A 9626-nucleotide genomic window follows, 5' to 3' on the forward strand; every position below is an offset into this window, starting at 1 on the left:
TGAGCGTCGCGGTGCGCCCCGGGACAGGTCCAGAACAGATGGAGAGCGGCTGCGGACCGCCCACTGGGCGGCGTGCAGCGCAGGACTGAGGGGTGACGGAGCACCGGGCAGTGGGCCGCGGGTCAGCGGGGAGCTCATCCTTGGTGACAGATAATCCCGCGTCTGTCTTTATTGTCTGCTCAAAAGGGAAAGGACCTGTGAACCTATAGGTTCGGGTGTAGAAGGCATTGGCAACCACTGAATGCTCGAGCCCCTGGCCTTACATATTCCCTAGGGAAGGCGAATAAAGCTAGAGGGTCTGTTCACAGAAAAGTTAAGTCCTCGCCGATGTGCTGACTTCGTTTACCGGGTGTACGTCAACATCCTGGGAAGCAGGGCCTCCACCCTCCTCCATTTGCTCTGGGTCGCGAACGATCGCCTTCTGACAGCGTCAGAAAGTGAAGCTTTTATGTTTGGAGGCTAGGACAGTTTCAGGTCTAGGGATAGGAAGGAACTTTGGGATTTTCTTGTATGAACATGTTTTCTTCTCTGTAATTTTTGCATTCATTAATTTAGAAAAACCTTCATCTTTGAGGGCTTACTGGTGATGAGGGCTGTGGAAGGGAGTACCATAATTAGTTCTCCTGAAACAGACTGCCACTGTGAGATGTACCCAGCCTCTCTTCCTCTGCGGCCGAAAGCAGCAGTGCCCAGCCCAGTGTCACAGGGCCTTTCCCTCTCCACCCTGTTATCCCTCCATGCTACCCCTATTTACAGTTCCTGCTACAATCGCGACAGGCCACGATATCCACACACCCGTGGATCTCTTCTCTATGTTGATGGAGATGTTGAACAAAACCCTCCAGGTGTGAATACATCTAATTTAATTAATATTTATTTAGCACTTACTCTAGCCTAGTCTCTAGGTGTAAGAGACCAGGCTAAGGATTGGAGGTTACAAAGCCCCATATCTAGAGAGTAAGAGACAATAAGTAAGTGCCAGGACAAAAGAATAAGCCAAGTGTCCTGGGCTCAAGGCAAAGGAACAATCCATTATGCCTGGATTCTCTGGGGGATGCTTTGATGAGTGTCATTTGAGCTGTGTATGACTAGGATTAATAGAAAAAGGGAAGAAGGACATTCCAGGCAGTGTGAGCAAAGGCATGTGAGTACAAATAAACAGTGGGCTCAGTGAACCGCTAGAGGTTGAGAGTTTCCTGTGGCAGGAGGTGAGGCTACAAAGGTAGAAGAGAGCGCAACTGTAAAAATCCTAAAGACATGAGAGTGTCCTGTAGGAGGCCAGCGTTTCCTGAAGTGTGGGTCCTTTACTACCCGAGAACAGAGACACTATTTTGCTTTTATAAAGATAGGACATATAATAATATTGAATTGCATGTTAAGAAAGTCATTGCCTTTGCAGTTTTCTTTCAGTCTTTCAAATTATACCATTTATCGGCTGTGTGACCTTGAACAAGTTACTTTACTTCTCTGTGGCTCAGTTTTCTCATCTGTAAAATGGGAATTATATGAAATAGTACCTGCCTCATAGGCTGGTTGGGAAGACTGAATAAATTAATAGATGGAAAGGCTTGCGAAGGTGCTTAGCACGTAGTAAATTCTCAATAAATATTAGCTCTTATTGTGGTACATATATACAATGGGATATTAGCCATAAAAAAGAATGCAATAATACCATTTGCAGCAACATGGATGGACCTGGGAATCATCATATTAAGTGAAGTAAGCCAGAGAGAGAAAGACAAATACCACATGATATCACTTGTAAGTGGAATCTTAAAAAAAAAAAAAAAGATACAAATGAATTAATATATAAAACAGAAATAGGCACATAGACATAGAAGACAAACTTGTGGTTGCCCGGGTGGTGGTGGGGAGGAGGGATAGACTGGGAGCTTGGGATTGGCATATACACATTGCTATATGTGAAGTAGATAACCAGCAGGGACCTACTGTGTAGCACAGGGAACTGTACGTAGCACAGGGAACTGTACTCAGTATTTTGTGATTACCTGTAAGAGAAAGGAGTCTGAAAGGGAATGTATATATCTATATATATATATGTATATGTAAACATATATATATATAGCTCACTTGGCTGCACACCTGAAACTAACACATCATTGTAAATCATACTTCAATTAAAAAAAAAAAAAAGCTGCCAGGATGAGCTTGGTCACCCTGTGTGTAATGATCTAACAGGATCACCGCATCAGGGTGTCAGTGACAGGCCATTAAGGCAGTAAACTAGGCGTTATTTATCAGGGTATCTATCTTTGGTGCAGATGCTGTGCATTTAACTTTTTAAGCCCCCCTCAAATCATTTGGGGAATGAGGCTTGGAATGGATAATTACACTGAGAAAAAAATATTAGCTCTTATTATTAATACCCTTTTCAATGAAGAGAGCAAGCAGTTCCTCTGATCAGCCCGTTTAGCAAACCTAGTTTCTAATTATTTTGTTTTTCTAGTATTTACATGTATGGTTGGCCACAGATAGCCCCAGGGTGCAAGTTTTGTTACCACATGAGTTTTGGTTTTCAGAGCTTTTTGGGTTCTAGAATTGTGGGTAAGGGTTTGTGGGAAATGTTCAAGATAACCCCACCGAGGTTTCTAGCTTAAGCAATTAGGTGGATGGTAATGATGTTAAATGACCTAGGGAATAGTTTAGGGAGAAGGCTTTTTTTTGGTCATGTTGTATTTAGGATGATTGGGGGACAACTAGCTATAGAGTAGGAATGTCAGAGAATCAGGAGATCAGAAAGGAGAGCATTTATGGTGGGAACGGAGTTTTGGAAGTAATTCTCTAAGCCAATGTCGAACACTTGACATGATCTATTCGGGCCACATAGAGAGCAGGGGGACCCAGTGTGTGCTTCTGCGTTAGAAGCCCTGTCCACAGCTGGCAGACATCCATCCTGGCAGACTCTTCCTGCCCTTCAAGGACTCTCTGCTGCCTTCCAGGACCTCAAGCCTCTCAAGCTCCAGAGGGATCCGTCCTCAGGGCCTTCTAAATTAGCTAAACTTGACCCCTTGCTTGACTCACACCTGATACAAAGAGGGGTACCAAGTGGTTATGACTCTCCACACCACGATTCAGAGACTCATCCTGTGGACCCCACCTGAACCTCCAGCAGTGCGATCCCCTGGGACCTTTTCCCCATTTGGGACCTCTGAGCAGGAAACTGTCCTGGCAGGGAGTCTGTCTGTGCTTGATTATTCCTAAAATTCATCATTTGTTACTTTCACATCTGTTTTTTTTAACCCTCTGAATCTTACAGCTGGGGAAATAGCATAGGTGTCCTGTGCTACTCAGAGGTGAGTGCTGTAGCCACGCCCACTCTCTCTGGCCCTGCTCATTCCGCCAGGAAGACAGTAACAAAAGAAGAACAGAGTGTGAAGACAGAACCGGAGTGACAAATATATTTAAATAGAAGTTGATAAAAATAAGAACCAAGGGGGAAGACTTTAAAGAATCAGACAAAGAGGGTAACAGGTTGGTGTTAGTGAAAACAGAGGGAATGGCCATATGGATTTGCTCTCTTAAAAGAAAAAAGTTGTGGGGACTTCCCTGGTGATGCAGTGGTTAAGAATCTGCCTGCCAATGCAGGGGACATAGGTTCAAGCCCTGGTCAGGGAAGATTCCCACATGTCTCAGAGCAACAAAGCCCATGCGCCACAACTACTGAGCCCACGAGCCACAACTACTGAAGCCCGAGCACCTAGAGCCCATGCTCAGCAACAAGAGAAGCCACCGCGATGAGAAGCCCACGCACCGCAACGAAGAGTAGCCCCCGCTTGCCGCAACTAGAGAAAGGCCGTGCGCAGCAATGAAGACCCAATGCAGCCAAAAATAAATAAATAAAAATAAAGTTTTAAAAAAAATCAGCTTTAGTTGTGCTCAGGGAGACAATTTATAGTGAAAAAAATAAAGAGTAAGAAAGTGGAGATGGGGAAAGTTAATCTAGAGATGCCCTTGCCGTCCAGGATCTTATAGAGTCAAGATTAACAAATAGGAGGAAATAGCAATACGAGAGGGACATACTGCTTGGGCTGTGTGGAGCAGTAGAGGAGTTGAAAGGCAGTGGAGATCTGTGAGAAAGAGGGTGACATACAAAGTGACCAACTGTCCCAGGTTCCCGACACAGGCCACTCAGGGCTAAAATCCCAGGATGGTCACCCTCACGGTGAGATGGTGTAACAGAGGAGAGAGAACTTTCAGGGTTGGTGGGGTAAACAAGTGGATGGTAAAGACAGGATCATAAGAGGATGAAGAAGAAAACATAAGGAAGAAAGGACAAGGATTTTGGTGTTCACAGGCCATTGTCATGACTCAACGACAGGAAAGAATATTTTCTGGAGAAAAGCTAGAAAGGAAGCCGGATTAGAAAGGACTTAAAAAATGGGTGTCTGGACATGAGGAGAGATGAGAAACCCTGGAGGGGTGAGGAAAAATATTCCCTCAAGAACTATGTGTAAATTCTTTAAGACATGGAACAATCTTCCGGATAAAAAAATGGTTCTTAGAATTTTTAGTTACTTTTATCAGACCTTCATACTTCTAGGTGTAAAACAGTATATTAGGAGCATTAGCAGTTCAATGGAATTGCTCAAACTATTTAAGACAAAAAGCATTTTGATTGATGCCCTGGAACTTTGGAAATGCCAGCTGTCATGAATTATTTACCTTGGATTACATTTGGGAAATGGTGTGTGTGTGTGTGTGTGTGTGTGTGTGTGTGTGTGTGTGTGTGTGTGGTGTTTCACCAATGTGGTATAATTTGGTATAACGGCAAGAGTCTGCAGACAGTCCTGGGTTCCAATCTTGACTTTGTCATTACTTATTACATGACTCTAAATGTTTTTCCACTGTCTCTGCAAAATGGTAGAACAACAGTATCTGCCCTGTGGTGTTGTTCTGAAGATTCATTGAGCTAGTATATTAAAGCATAGCACTTAATTAGTGCTAATAAATGTTAGCTTGTATTATTTTAATCTTCATTACTATTCAGAGAGGAGCCATTAGAATAGAAAATTCAACAGAAAGCATATTTATCCTTTTTTTTTTTTGGCTTCCATTTGGTATATTTTCCCATACAAGATCAATTTCACCTGCCAAGAAAAATTCTAAAATTTTCACAGGGTGTTCAGAATTAAAAGTTGGGATGGTAATTTCCAAGGGTCTTGGGCATATGACATCACAAAACATAATGCTTTTTATGTTAACCAAATTATACATATTTGCAAGTAATTATACATATTTGCAAGTAATTTTTATTATTATTTATTTACTAACTTTATTTATTAACCAGTATTCTTGATATTCATTCATCATGGACCATGCCACAATAAAGCCAAGTAATAATAGAGATAGTTTGCAATAGTGATAGAACAGAGTATACAGGAAACCTGGGTTCATCTTTCAACATCTTTTATTGTTTTTTTTGAGTGTCAGGCAGTAATCTAGGTACTTGGGATATTAAGGTGAACAAAACAAAGAAAGTTCTCTTTTATCATGGAACTTATATTTTAAAGGCAGTAGGTGGGAAATAGAATAAATATGCAAATTACATTGCATATTAGAATTTGATAAATACTGTGTAAAAATAAAAAGGAAAGCAAGAAAAGATGCATCAGGAATGGGGGCGAAGGTGGAGTGAACTGGGGCATTTTGTGGTGGTCAACAGGGTAGAGAGGATGGCCTCGTTGAGAAGGAGAGATTTGAGCAAAGACTTGAAGGACAGAAAGGATTGGACAGGCAATTATCTGGAGAAAGGTTAAGTGAGCAAATACCACAAAAGAGTTCACAATGTACTTTGACTTTCCCGTTGTCAGGGGAAGGCCCAGCTCATTACCTCAATGTTGTAGCTGGGGAGGTATAAGTGAGTGTGGTGAGCAAAACACAGCATGGAGTACTTTTTGTTGTTGTTTTGTTCTTTACTTAGACTACTTTATTTTTTATTGAAGTACAGTTGATTTACAATGTTGTGTTAATTTCTGCTGTACAGCAAAGTGATTCAGTTATACATATATATATTCTTTTTCGTTATGGTTTATCACAGGCTATTGTATATGGTTCCCTGTGCTATAATCCGGTTCTCTGGCTTCCTTTTCATGAGTTTAAAGATGTGGGGTTAAATGAGTAATAATAACAATGACGACAATGGCGATGATGATGATTCATCAATTATAATAAGTTAACACTTACTGGCATGTTCTCTAAGTGCTGAAGCTTTGAATTCGGTCTGTGTGTCAGGTTGCTGTTTATTCCCAAAGTTGCACCTGGCTTTCAGCTTTGGACAGAGTCATCATGATTTTTAGAATTTCTGTAACTTTAATCACTGGACAGGACTGGCCCCTTGCCTGTCCACGCTTAAAGTTACAGATTCCAGTCAGGGCTACTCAGATGCACAATGAACTACTTCACTGAATAATACAACAATGTAAAAACCTGAGTGGTTTCAGAAAGCCAAGGTCTTTTTTAAAACTCTTTACGATATCCCTTCTAAAGGAAAGCTACAAAGCTCATGACCTTGGACCTTAGATAGGAAGGTCGTCATTCCCCTCTGAGTTGCCATTTTTGTACATTCTGTCCTATCAGAATTAGTTTTCTTTTATTTGTAATTTACTAGACTTTTCAAATATAATGACTAATTCTTCATAAACTGCTAGAAATATTAAACAGAGGACACAGAGGACAAAGATGACTAAAAAAAAAAAAAAGAGCAACTTATCCTCCTAAGATTGTAGTGAATAAACCATAGGCTAATGGGTTTATACTTGCTACATTTCGTTTTTATTAAGTGCCATCAGCTTGCTAGTTACATTACAAAACATACAGTAAGTTCATGTTCTTGATCAGAATGTCTAATTCTTGGACTCATGGCTCACAGACTCATGGGTCTGTTTTTGTGAGCTGACTTTTCTACTCTGAACAAATTTACTCTGTTGTGCTCTTTTATGGTATTCATTCTATGGAAATGATGGTTTCCTGCACCTCAGATCTATCTTGGGGGTCTAACCTTCCTAAAATAGACTGAGACACACAACAAATTTACACCACTGACCTTCTTAGAGACCTTGAGCTTTGGTTTCAACAGCCCAATTTTTTAATCTACATATAAAATTAGAGGAATATTAACATACTCACTTAAGAATACGATGAGTACCATGAGAATTAATGATAACAAAATTAAACAGCTCTTTTGAAATTCTTAGAAGAAAAACACTAAATAAATCCAAGAATTTTTTTTCTTAGTTACTGCTTTCAGCATATGCTAATTCAGCACTGATCTACATGGTTCAAGGTTCTTTCATGAAGTAATCTCTTTCTCTAAGTCTTTTTAAATCTCTGCTGAAATTTCTTCAGAACTCTTAAATCAACCCAGCTGACCTTTTCTTCCTTTAAACACAAAGGTGGAACGTACCAGTTATAAGTACCCTGCTTCCATCCATTCCTGCTGCCACCATTTCTCCTGCCTCAGTGTTAGTTTTAATCTCTGTAAGAATTTCCAGGGCCCAAAGCCACAGCATCTGCGTCATCATGTGAACTTCCTGATTTTCTGGGTGTTATTGCTACCTTCTAGGTTGGTTTTATTATCCTGAAGGAGCTGATGAATGTGAAGTACTTTGAAAACTGAAATGTGTCCCGTAAATGTCAAGTATTGTTTTGTGGTTTCTACGTACAGGATTACTTGAAGTCTTCCTAATCTTTTCTCAAGTCACTTGATAGAGTTGAGGCTTCAGTGAGGGAAATCCTCCAGGGAGTATCTATTTCAGGGAGGATTTTCTTATCTAATAATGCTCTTGGGCAAACTGGTTTTCTATAATAACAGTAAGAATACCGTTAAAAAAAAAACAACAAATGCAGCCTCTCAAAGATTAGAAATTTAACATCTTAAAAAAATATTAACAAATTATGGTATATTCAACAGGTAGAATCTGAGCCCCAGCTTCCACTTATACTGGGTATTGATTTTCCTTAATTTTAAGTTTGGTACTGGAAACCTTATTTTTCCTACTTTGATGGATTCTAAGTCTGCTTTTTCAAGTGAAACTAAAATTCTTTTAGCAGTTTATTATTCCCTTGACTAGTTGTCTCCATCTTTTAATATTTTCCATGTTTAGAATCCATCTAGAAAGAAGCTAGAAAATCTGCTATGTGTGTGTGTTCTAATTATTTTTGCAGCCATATTTTTAAAAATATTTTCTTACTGTGACTGAGACTGACATCATTTCAGACATTTGAGTCATTTGAATTAACCTTTCTGTGAACTATCTGTTCTTTCCCTTTGTCCATTTTTGGTTGGTCTTGTCTTATTTCTTCTTGATTTTTAGGAGGTCTGTGTGTATTAAATGACTTATCTGTATGACTTAAATATGAGGTGCACATATTTTTACTGGTGTGTCTAGATTTTTTCTCCTTGTGTGATTTTTTTTTGCTGTTGTTGAACACTTTATTTTTATTTATTTATTTAATTGAAGTATAGTTGATTTACAATGCTGTGTTGTACAGAAAAGTGATTCAGTTGTACAGAAAAGTGATTCAGTTATACATATACATACAATTTTTTAATATTCTTTTCCATTATGGTTTATCTGTGATTTTTTTTCTTTAATGAAGATGTTTTCTTTTCTTTTTCTTTTCACTTCTATGTAGTTCAATCTTTTCCTTTATGGATTCCAGGTCATAGTAGAAAAGAACTCCTTAATTCTTGAAAATGATTTTCCATAAGTTTTTGTTTAGTGTTCCCCACCCCCCGACCCCCCTCCATCCTTCTAGTTCACTGACATTTCTGTCTACTTGTGCCCTAGGACCACAATATTATAGTATTGGCTAGGACTAATCCTCCTCACTAATATTCATTTCCAGAATTTTCCTGGCAATTCTTCTTATTTATCTATACGGGACACAAACTAACATCATATGTGTAAGCAGCACCCAGATCAGGAAACAGAGCACCAGTAGAAGCCCAGGAACTCCTTGCTCTTCCTTCCATCACTGTCTCAACATCATAAATTAGGTTTCCCTCTCTTCAAATTTTACAGATATGGAATCATATTGTGTGTACTCTTCTGAGCTCATGGTACTCAGTAAGCTTGTATTCGTTAAGATTTATCCCTGTTGTGGCATGTATTTTTAGTTTGTTCCTTTGGGTTTCCTAAATTGGGATCATGTTAGGGGTTGCAAACTAATTCACCAAGACTTTGTAACATTGAATCTTCCAGGCTCACAACTTTCTACGCCCTTCCATTTGTTTAGTATTTTTGTTTGCTATGTCCTTCGATAGCTCTTTAAGGTTTTCGTCATGTGGATATCTTCTCTAATACTTTGACCAGTGTTCCCAGACCACATGAAATAATGATTTTGATAATGGACATCCTAAATTTACCTCCTTTAATGGGTACCCTTTAGGTGATGAATCATCTTTGTATCCCTGGAATGAATCTCCCTTTGGTTTTTTTGTTTTTTTTTTTTTTGTTTTTTAATTCACGTTATTTTATTTATTTATTTATTTATTTATGACTGTGTTGAGTCTTCGTTTCTGTGCGAGGGCTTTCTCTAGTTGCGGCAAGTGGGGACCACTCTTCATCGCGGTGCGCGGGCCTCTCACCATCGCGGCCTCTCTT

This window comes from Balaenoptera musculus, chromosome 16, assembly GCF_009873245.2.
Source record: "Balaenoptera musculus isolate JJ_BM4_2016_0621 chromosome 16, mBalMus1.pri.v3, whole genome shotgun sequence".
Taxonomy (NCBI): Eukaryota; Metazoa; Chordata; class Mammalia; order Artiodactyla; family Balaenopteridae; genus Balaenoptera; species Balaenoptera musculus.